Source organism: Condylura cristata, unplaced genomic scaffold (genome assembly GCF_000260355.1).
Source record: "Condylura cristata isolate star-nosed mole 26May11 unplaced genomic scaffold, ConCri1.0 scaffold00006, whole genome shotgun sequence".
Lineage (NCBI taxonomy): Eukaryota > Metazoa > Chordata > Mammalia > Eulipotyphla > Talpidae > Condylura > Condylura cristata.
In genome coordinates this window covers 14211662-14222790 of record NW_004567107.1, presented here as the reverse complement: position 1 = coordinate 14222790, position 11129 = coordinate 14211662, and positions in this window count along the sequence as shown.

Here is an 11129-nt window from a genome sequence, read left to right as displayed (position 1 = left end):
GTGGGGCGCATTTGCGGTGTGAGGTACAGTAGACCTGTTGCATCTGTTGTGTACTGTGTGCTGCGGCGTGTGTCTGAGATGAACCTTTGCGGTCTCAGGATAGTGCAAGTTCTTTATACTTGGCCTCACTCTGCTTTCACCTCCGCCCGCCCCCCCCTTTCCCCAAGGCAGCTATTTCAGTTTTACACATGGGGAAATTGAGGCCCGGGGGAATGGAAATGGTCTCAGAATATGCTGTACATGTTGACCAGTGGAATAACTTGGCTGCATGGCTGTACCTGGCCGACCCCACGCTCACACTAAATCACTTGCCCAAATGCTCTTGAAGACTGAAAGCCTGAGGTCCAGCCTCACCCTTCCCATGAAGGACATTGGGTCCTTGTACACATTTCTGGGTCCTTCCCTCCCTTTTCTTCTACATTGGCAGTCACCATCAAGATCAAATCAGTGATGTAAGAGCACTTCATGAGTGGGAATAGACTTGGCTGTGGCCTGGGATCATTCCGGTTAAAAGTTGCAAATAGCCGGGGGGGAGGGCGTGGGGGGGTAGAGGGTTGGGGGGGGTGCTGGGATTTAGATAAATGCAGCAAATAGATTATCTTTGGTCACATTTGTGGTTACCAGTAATCTCCTTTTCAAAACACCACTTAAAATATGAATCACTGCCTAGCTGGTGCCTCCGGATGTAGCTGTTTGAGAACTTCATCTGCAAGTAGCCAGATCTTTACAGCCTCCTCCGTGGCCTCACCCTTTTTGGTTGCAGCGGCTGTCTGGAAGCCATCAGAAGTCTGAGGGAGTGTCCAGTGTCCACGCCAAGCATGGATTGTCACCACCGCCCCCTCTGCATGGCTCCCGGACTGCTGAGCTTTGTCTGAGTTGGGATGCGCTGAGTCTTGGCTGGGATCTTCCTTCCCCAAGAATCCATAAAATCATAGCTCTAGGGGGTGGAAGGACCAGTGGGAGCTAAATTGTCTTCTGGGGCAGCCTACCCATTTCACAGACAAGGAAGCCGAGGCCCCCCTAGTCCCATATTGGGCTTGGTTTTAGGAGAAATGGCTGCACACAACCGTTTGGTCCGGTAATTGAGGTGGGAATGAAGCAAACCAGTGTTTGGGGGTGTGCTTCTCTGCCTGATGTGGGGAGAAAGCTGTGTCCTGTGGTGGGCCTGGGCAGGGAGTGGGTGGCAGGCAGCTCTTTCATCTGCCCAGGGCTGCTGAGAACAGGCTGCTACCTCGGCCTCTGTCTTTGTTCTCTTTGATGAAAGTGGAAAACTTGTGATTGTTGAATGGAAGCTGTGGGTGTTGAAAACTAAAAAAGACTTTGCTTGAAGTGCAGGTCTTCTTGAAGGCCCATGGGGCTGTGAAGGGAGGTGGAAAGAAATGTTTGTCTCACAGTTGCTAGTTTTGCATACAGTACAGTGTCCTGGGGGAGGCTGACAGGGGGGAAAACCACCCTTTCTTCATACTCACAATCCTCTGAGCAGTTGAGATTTTCAGATCAATTTGTTTCTCTGGCATTTTTGCGACCCAGTCTCACTCCGTTCCTGAGGTGTCCCTCCCTCCCAATCCTTCAAGGCTTTCCTGGTTCTCACTCCAACTGGACTGAAGGCTCTGTGGTCAGGCTGTTCCAGAAACTGCCTGGCCAACCCAGTGATTCCATCCTTTGCTAATTGGCCTCTTTCTCCGTTCTATACAGGTGGAAAGAGCCTCTCAGAGTTTCTTTTTGAGTGATTTTTGGACCCTTTCTGGAAGTGAAACTGTCCAGAGTGGGAAAAATGTAAGAAAGTGGAGTTTCTCTGGTGGAAACAGAGACAGGAGAGCTGCGCCCAGGGCGACCATTGTTCTGTCACTGGCCTGGAGTCTCTCCAAGATGGAACAGAATTTGGAAACTCGTGATGCAGCTCAACACCCTCATTCCTCAAGTGAGGAACCTGAGACAAAGAACTGGAAATGACTGGAGGGGGTGCACATGGAAAGGTAGAGAAAGACCTACCCGCTCACTCTCTTCCTGCCTCTGCTGGCTTCGCAGGTACACACTGGCCTGGCCGCTTTCCATGCCTTCAGACCTGCCCCTGCAGACCCCTGCCAGCCTGCCTTGCCACCTCCAGGCAAGCCTGTACTCACTGTCTTCTGTCTAGAACCCTCTAACTCCATGCCACATAGTATCACATCTCATTATCTCCTTGTCTCGATGGCCTGGCTGGAGTGCGCACACATGTGTGAAAATGCCTTCCTCCTAAGGTGACGACAGTATGTACTTTCCCAGTCTCCTCCTGACTCTCCATCCACCTGCGTTACTCAGCGCCAGGCCAGCATCTCAGCTACCCTGACTCAAGGTTTCTATTGACTCCGGTTATGGCCAGGGAAACTTCTAGGCTGGCGTGTAGAAATAAATCAAATGACAGTGTAGCTACAGCATCTGAGACGTGGTGGGCAACAGAATAGTCTCTCATCGCTTTGAAAGGTGACAAGACATCCACCATTGATAAAAAGTGAAGAACCAGTTCTAGTGCCTCTCCCCTGCCGCAGCCTTGCTTCCCTATGTGAGGGATATGAGGCTTCTATCCCAAAGACCAGTGGTTCTCAAAGAATGGCTATGGACAAGGGGCAGCAGAACTAGGTGCAAATTCTTGGGCTTCACCCTAGACCTGCTGCATCAGAAACTCGGGCACAGGTCCAGCAAGCTGTGTCATAGTAAGCACCCCAGGGTGGTCTAATACCTGAGGCTTTTTGGAAATCACCAGTTTGAGAAAATAGCCAAACTTTGAGGAAGAGCCTCCCACAGATTATGTGGCCCAGCCTCAGGCCTGAGGGCTGGTGAACTTCTGCCCCTTCTGTGAGGATGAGAAAACTGAGGCACGGAAAAGTTGTTGGCCAGGGCCAGGTAGCTGGGGAAGGTTGGCATGAAGCCTGGTCTTTCTGCCCCTGACTAACCCCTCAAATATGGCTTTAAGTTACACAAATACTATTTTAAGTATATGCAGGGGAATATAGACTTATAATAGTCACCTGAAATTATTACTGATCATATTTGAAGTTAGAATGAGGAATTAATAAGGGGGCAGGAAGATCATGCCAACCTTTGCCAACTACCTGACCCTGGACTAGAACATCCATGTCTCAGTTTTCTCATCTGTACAAAGACCAGAGGCTAGACCACATGATGGTCCTTAGCAAGTGCCCTTCTCTCTTGGCTCCTGCCTTCTGCCTTCTTCTCTGGCTTTTGTTCTTACATACGTAGAGAGTAAAGGGATTGGATGAAGAAACCTTGACTGATGACACTTTGAGCAGTTGAGCACAGCACGTGTCACTCTCAGCTTCTTAGTGGTCAGGACAAGAAAGAAAACACATGGGACTGCAGAACTGCCTGACTGTACAAAGCACTCAGTGCAAAAGGAGGAAGGTTCCATTTGCTGGCTATAGAGGTGCTTTGAAACATATAGCATTTGGAAATGGTATGTGATGGCAATGTGCGACTTTAGAGAATTAGGATAAGAGCGGGTCTTAAGTGAAAACCCTGGAATATTTTAAAAGAAATGGAATATCTTGAAATTCAGTGATGAGAACTAAAGATACACAAGTAATACATAAGTGGCAGATTGAAGAAATAAAAGCAAACCATTCCTGGTCTCTGGGGTTCTATGGTACAGTTGAAGAAAACTTTTAAGTTGGCTGGTTCTTGAGAAACTGTTGTTACTGAAAGAAGAGAAATAAGTCTGCACTTTTTGCAAAGCTGAAGAAAGCTTTATCAATAAAACAAAAAGATATGGGAAGCGAAGGGTGACCTGTTCTAAGGTGGATCATCCCTTGGGTCTTTAAGAGTTTCCCATGCGTTAGAACACTGCCAAGGCAGCCATGAACATGGCCAGCATCGTCCAGCTTCATGAAGCTTAGAATCAGGTGGGGTGAGACCGGCAGCACAGTATGCCACGGCAATACAAAGCAACTGAGACTCAGGTGGGATATTGTACACAGTGGGGAAACTGAGGCTGATCTGCCATTCCCTAGGGGGCTTCCCAGAGGCACACTTTTTTTGGGGGGGGGAGATTTATTTATGCACACACTGGGGTACAGGCCAGAGGTGCAGGGGTGGTGAGAAGATTCACCAGAGACACAGTGGGGAGCAGAACAGGCAGATTGATGAAGTACACTGCTGAGGGGAGCAGCGGGCGGGTCAGGAGAGGTCTGCGGTGCCATGTGGGTCACCTCCGGGGCGGGGAATCAAACTCATGCTGAAGTGGCTTTAGCTTCTTAGTGCTGTGCTTTAACCTGCTGCACCACCGGGGAGGGCCTCAAGGCAAATTCTTTACACCAATTTAATGAGCAAAAGTCCACCTCCCACTACTGTGTCATTTTCTACCCTTCCTTTTCTAGCTTAAAATTGTTGGATTTTGCCATTGCCTGCGGAATGCTGCTCAGGTTTCCTTCTAAGCGTTGTTTTCAGCCTCTGCTGGCACTAAACCCCACCTCCACTGCAGGTGCACTTACATTCTGAGCCTCCTAGCCTGCGGAGCCCATCCCCAGCCCTGTTTATGTGCGGGTAACATCGTCACCAAATACCGAATGCCCTTTCTTAAATAAACTCTTGCTTTGGCAATTCAGCACTTTTTTTTTTTTTTTAAGTTGCTATTCAAATATGGTCTCTTTTCTGAGCTTCTACCGTCTAATTTCCAGTAAGAAATACAGCCTTTTCTCAGGCTCAAGAGTACATGTTTTCTTCCAGTTAATAATAAAAAGAGTAATAATAATTATTTTACAATGTCAACTGCCATCAGTGTGTGTGCCAAACTCAGCGCATTTGCAATTCACTCAATTTGTGTAATAAATCTGAGTGCTAATATTCCTGATTGACAGGGAAGGGAGCTGAATATGAGCATTGCCAGATGGCCTGTCCAAGGTCCTACGGTCAGTCAGCGATGGGTGGCGCCCTGGCAGGACCGGCCTGTTGCTGGGGTTGCTGTGTGATGTGTTACATTTTCTAGGTCACAACGAGGGCTCTGTCTCCTAGCAGCTCCCTCAGCACCTTGAGAAGACAGCATGTCCCTGGAGTAAGTGACTTGGCCTGTGTCTCCACTGAGCAGTAAGTGTTTATACATTTTAGTTCCATAATAACTCCAGTTTAAATGCACAACATTGGGGAAAGCACCATTTGTTTTAAACTTTTAAAAAAAATGTATTTTTATAGCTGAGGCTTAAATGTAAGCCTGCTCCAGAGAAGAGGGCCAGGGCCTGGTCCCTTTCCTCTGCTGCCTTCCAGCCTCCTAATTCTTGCCTCTCCCTATTCCTAGACCTTGCCTTGAAGTATCAGTGCTCACACTGTGAAATAGAAGTGGACAGAGACTGTGATACATAGATGTGTAAGGAGATTTATTTCGTCTTGGGATGGTGCCTGGAACATATCGGGTGGACAAAAATTAGAGGAATGTGTTTTACTGAGAGAGAATGAAAAACACAAAGTTCAGGATCTGTTATGTTTAAAAGGATGGCTTATTTCTGAGTTTCTTGAACATTTTTCATGTGGCATCCAGCCTCTGTCCTCTGGTTTGCTGGTTTCTGAGCCTTACTGGGCCTAGGGTCAGCCCCAAAAGATGTCCTGAAGTTAGCAAAATCAGGAAATCATGTTTTCTCTTTAAATTGGACTTTTTTAATTTCTATGAAATGTGACGATGTGTCTTGGTTTTGAAGCAAAAATAGATTTATCTCTGGAATAAACCCTTTGAAAGTGAACAGGTACTTAGCTGTGCAATGCAAGATTTTCCACTGTGAAGGCACAAGCAAAGGAGAAAACGCAGAACCACAGCAGAATGCACCAATTCATTTTTGGGGGGCACTTGTTATTTTTACTGGGAAAGAGAACCAAAAAGTCCCAGCCTAACTTTGCTTTCTTCACATCAGCTGTGCGGAGGCAGGAGGGGGAATTAGTAGATTGAGAATGCTAAAAAGTGAGTGCCTGTGGAGGAGCGACCAATGAGGGTGAACACGAGAGGTGCTGATGGAAAACTTTCAGGGGAGCCCTCTGGAAATTCATCCTCAGTGAAACTTAGAAAAGCGTGGGTGTTTGGAGAAGCATTTACAGAAGTGTCCTGGATGTAGAAACATGACTTCAGGTCCTTCCTTTTACTCAAAGCAAGTATGTGTTCACCACTTGCAGTTAAGTGGATATTCATAACCTTAGGCAGAGGGTTTACTTAGTCACCCAGTTCTGAGTTGTCCTCACTGGCAACTTTTAGGGTGGTTACAGGGTTCATCATTGTGCTTGATAACGCCTAAGAACACCTGCTGGTCCATGGTCTAGAATGGGCGTGTGGAGGGCACTTGGTGACAGAATCTGCCTTTCCCTGGTTGACTTGGAGTGTGAGACGTGAACCTATTTAAATAAACAGCTGGGTCCAACAGCTGTGGTCAGATCACCGAGCTTGTCCATTCTCTCCCTTTCTCTCTTCTTTCTCTCCCTTTCTCCCTTCTTTCCCTCCCTCCAAGCTCTTTCCCTCTCTTCTCCCTTTGTCCTTCTGGTCCTTTCTGCTGACTTTGAGCTAAAAATTTACCAAGTATACTTAGCTCTTTTTTGTTTGTGTTAAATGTATTTTCTGTTTTTCCGATTTTTTAAATTTTATTTTATTTTTTTTTGTGATTAGTACGCATTGTTTTTTGTAAAGACGATAATGGAAACAACCTGTAACTCCTGCTCCATAGGAAAGACTGCAGGTAGTATCAGGAGATCATACTGATAATAGGTAATACTGTGGTTTTAATTTTTCATTGAATTAGCATTGCATCATAACGATATGTTTCATCATAGTAAGCCATGTTGTTTTCTTCAGTAAATAGAAGCATGTAGTTTCCTATAGATCATAGGAAAATCTATAATTTCTTTGTCTGAAAGCAACATATACCTTTCACTACCTCTTTCCAGAGAATGTGGAATATACAAGAAATAAAATTCAGTTTCTCCCCAGCCCACAGAGTGGTTGACCCAGCCCTCTGTGCCCTTTGCTTCTTGCTCTGTGACCATGTTTCTGGGGTATCCCACTCTGTCCTTAGTGATAGAAAAGGTTGTTGTGGCTGATGGGTGGGTGGGGTGAAAACTTACCATGGCATCTGAGAGAGGAGAAAGGTGTCAGTTCAAGGAGCCTGTCCTGTCAGTTTGCAAAACTGTGACTCCCCTACCTTTGACAGTTTGCAAGGTGACTCCCCTGCCTTTGGAGGACTGGAACCCCCAGTTTAGCAAGGCACACTCAGTGCCCAGTCCTGCCCAGGAAGCCCTTCCTTTCATTTCCCTAGGAAGGCCTCTGGCAGACTCGAGGCTAAATAAAACCGTCCCAGCTCTCCTGGATTGCATGCAGCCAGGGAGCCTCCACCCCTGAGGTGCGTGGCTTTGCCTTTGAGAAAAGAAAGCCTAACAGTGAAAACATTTAAGATTTTGTGGCAGTCGTTGCCTGTGATGCTTTGGGATGGAGGGCTGCTTGACTAATTGAGTGGGTCTGTTCTTTCTTACAGGACCCTCTGGAGGGCATCAGCCACATTGAGATTAACGAATTATGGGTAGGAGCTGGGAGCCACAACAGGAAAAGATACATGATTTGATGTGGAATGAGCAAGTTTGTTGAGAGCGGCAGGAATTAGCTGGTGTCTCCTGCTATAGCCTTTCCCTGTGACCACAGGCTCTGGCCTGGGCTTACCTGTGCCACTTCCTCTCAGGCTCTGTGCATAGGAATTGCCTGAGATTCTGTTAAATTGTTCATCTTTAGGGACAGTTCAGCTTTGTCCCCTTTCCCAGAGTAACTCAGTTATCCTTAACGATACTGCACAGTAAAATAGAAGGGCCACTCTGATTTCAGAGCCCAAGCTCTCCAGGAGCCAATATCTGCTTTCACAGCTCTAGGCACCATGCGGGGAGAAGGCCAAATCAGTGGCTTTCTACAAGGACCTTGTAGTGCATTCACAGTTGTCTGTCTTGAAGCAGTGTTACCAGTTAGTGGCCATTCTCCGTGGTCCGCCCCATCAGGGCCCAGCGTGTTCACATGAACTCTGGAGTCCTAGCAGAGGTGAAGGCATCTAGTTAGACATCTTCTCATACTCACGGTTTGCTGGTTTCTGTGCATTCAAGACCTCCAGGAAGGAATTAATACTCTGTCTCCTTTGCAGTTGGGGCAGAGCCTATGGCTCGCTGGAAGCAGTGTAACGATGAGGCATGGTGGCTTGGCATGTCTCTGAGTCCTAGCCTGCGTGCAGAGGATCCAGTAAAGAATTCTGTGGAAGGCCCATGGGGAATGGTAGAACCTCAAGGTGGAGGAAAAACAATATATGGACAGAAATGTCTGGTCTGGTAAGAGATACTCCATACTGTGTATAATTTACTAGCTTGCCAATAATGTACTATTTAAGCCAGGGCATGCAAGAGGCAAAAGGGGCTTTGATATTGGTAATTATACTGAATCACACTGCAACAAGAGATATAGAAGGGGACTGTCTTAGACAAAGCATAAAACTTTTGTCTGCTCTAGATGTAATTCATTTTGTTACCAGCCAACAATTGTTTTCTTTTTATTATTACTTTTAAAAGATTTGTTTGTTTATGCATACAACAACTGGGGTACAGGCCAGAAGTATGGGGAGGTGAGAGGATTCACCAGAGACAGAGTGGGGAACAGAACAGACAGACTGACTGAAGCATAATGTTGAGGAGAGCAGCAGGCGAGACTGGAGAGGTTTGGTGTGCCATGTGAGTCACTCCCTGGCTGGGGATCGAACTCGTGCTGTGGTGGCTATAGATAGCTTCATAGTGCTGTGCTTTAAGCCCTTATGCCACCAGGGAAGCCCCCCCCCCCCAGCCAACATTCTTAAGTGAAAGCAATGTGGCTTATTATTACTGGGAGAGCTGTGTGTGTGTGGAGGGGGAGGATATAATGAAGCAGAGTACAATTTCTAGGTATACTTAATGGGGCAAAAAAAAAAAATCACGATGATGTAGTTATGTTTGACTAAGATGGATGTCTAAAGGGTGACAGTATCTCTTGTGGCATTAAGGTGATAGTGGAGAAGGGTAGACAGAATGGAACATTGTGCCTGGGGTATTCAGTGGTAAGGCCTGGGAGTGGCACCTATTACTGTCGTCAAAACCAGTCACATGACCCAGTTGTACCGCTGGGAAATGTAGTCTTTTTTTGTGTGTCCCTAAAGAAGAAGTAGTTAGAATAATATAGAGCATTTTCTTCGTATGTTTTCTCAGAATTGCTCTCTACCAGCTGGCTTTACCAGTAGTCTAGGTAACCATGTAATGACTGAGGGCCTCATGAGCACAACAGAGTATCCTTTTCTCCACTCCTTCCTTCATAGGAGACTGTGTTAGTCTTCTTGAGCTTCTCTACAAAAAACTGTGACTTTGGAAGCTTCAGTGGCAGATATTTATTTCTTAAGCTCTGGAGTTTGGTGTCACCTTGACTGGGTTCTAGTGAGAGTTCTCCTTTTGACTGCAGATGGCTGCCCTCTTGCAGTGCCTCGCGTGTTAGAGACAACAGAGAGCAAATTCTCTGATGCCTTCTTATAGAGTACTGGTTCCACTGGGCAGAATCTACTTCTTCAGATAGATACCCAGAAGTGGGCTTTCTGGAACATACAAAAATTCTGTTTTCAATTTTTTTGATGATTGGCTATACTTAGTTTCTATAGGGACTATACCAATTTATATTCCTGCAAGCAGGGCACAGAGCCTCTTTGCCTCAGTTTCCTCACATATGTACCTTTGAAACCCTTGCAGTGGCAAATGTGAAACAAATATATGGAAATATATGAATATTGTACTGCAGTGGGGTGGGGGGTTTCTCCATTTTGTCATCTAGTGTAAATTAGTTCTAAATATGAAATAATTCTAGAAACTACAGCTGTGTTGGTGGCCAATAACAAATTGACTTGTTCTGCCAATCGTCAAGGATTTATTTTTTTGTGAAATCAGAAACACATGTTTGTTTGTTTGTTTGTTTGTTTGTTTGTTTTTACAATGATTTGAAACATCCCTGAGTATGGGTTGTAGTCCATGCTGTGAAGGAAGAGCATCCAGTCATACGAAAAACCCTGACTGCAGCCTCTGGGCTAACCTGGGAGGGATAAAATCTGGTGGAACAAGCACTACTTTACTACTTACTTGTAAAGTAACCATTCATGAGCTAACATGAGATTTTGTACGTGCCAGGTATGGTACCACGTGCCTGAGATGCATGGCTTCAGTCACATTATCTTGGGTCCTCCTCACATCCACTCTGTAACGAGGTCTTTAACGCTGCTTCATTTCTACTAGAACTGTTTGCAGATAAGAGGGTTCTGCTTCCAGCAAGAGTGAGCAGCAGAGGCAAAATCCCTGTGGCTGGGGAGAAATGCATATGACGCATTTGAGGAGTGAAAAAAAGATGAAATGTTTGGAATTACACTGTGTAAAATGCTATATAGCAAAAAGACGTCTCCCTTCATGTCAAAAGTGAATGTTCTGTGGGATGCAGGGTGAAAAGCAGATGTGGGAGTTTGTGGTTGGATGTCAAATTTAGCTGTCTATAGAGCACACTCACCTCGTTCTGTGGACTTTAGGAGAATTTGATAAAAAATTTTGTGTCTGAATTTCTCATGTTACCACTAGAGCTCAGAGAAATCTACTCTGTAAGATACAGAACCCCTCAAGATTAGGGGGCAGGAGTTAAGGTGGGCTGGCTCCTTCCTTATTGTGAAGCAATAAATATAGGGAGGGAGAGGAACTTTTGAGGTTTTACAGGGAATGGAGTCTTGAAGAAGGAATACTTCGTCGTGACCTTACGGAAATCTGTGCTATGGGTTGGAGGAGATGACTGCTGGGTCTGAGGTGGAGCTGGCTTATCTAGCTAGGCTCAGCGTGTTTACACAGCAGGTTAATAGGAAAGTCTTTTTTTTTTTTTTTCCCTTCTCTTCTTAGAAAATGATCAGCTCTTCTTGAAGTTAGAGTTTGATTTCTGTGCTAAGCAGCAATTTGTTGTCATTGAATTGACTTTGATGTAAAAATTTCCTGGCATTTCTTAATTTTGTAGAGGAGGTGTCTCCCTTTGAAACTGAGGGGCGTGTGTGTCTAAAATTATAGCTGCTCTGATGTCTCTGATCCATGTGTTCACA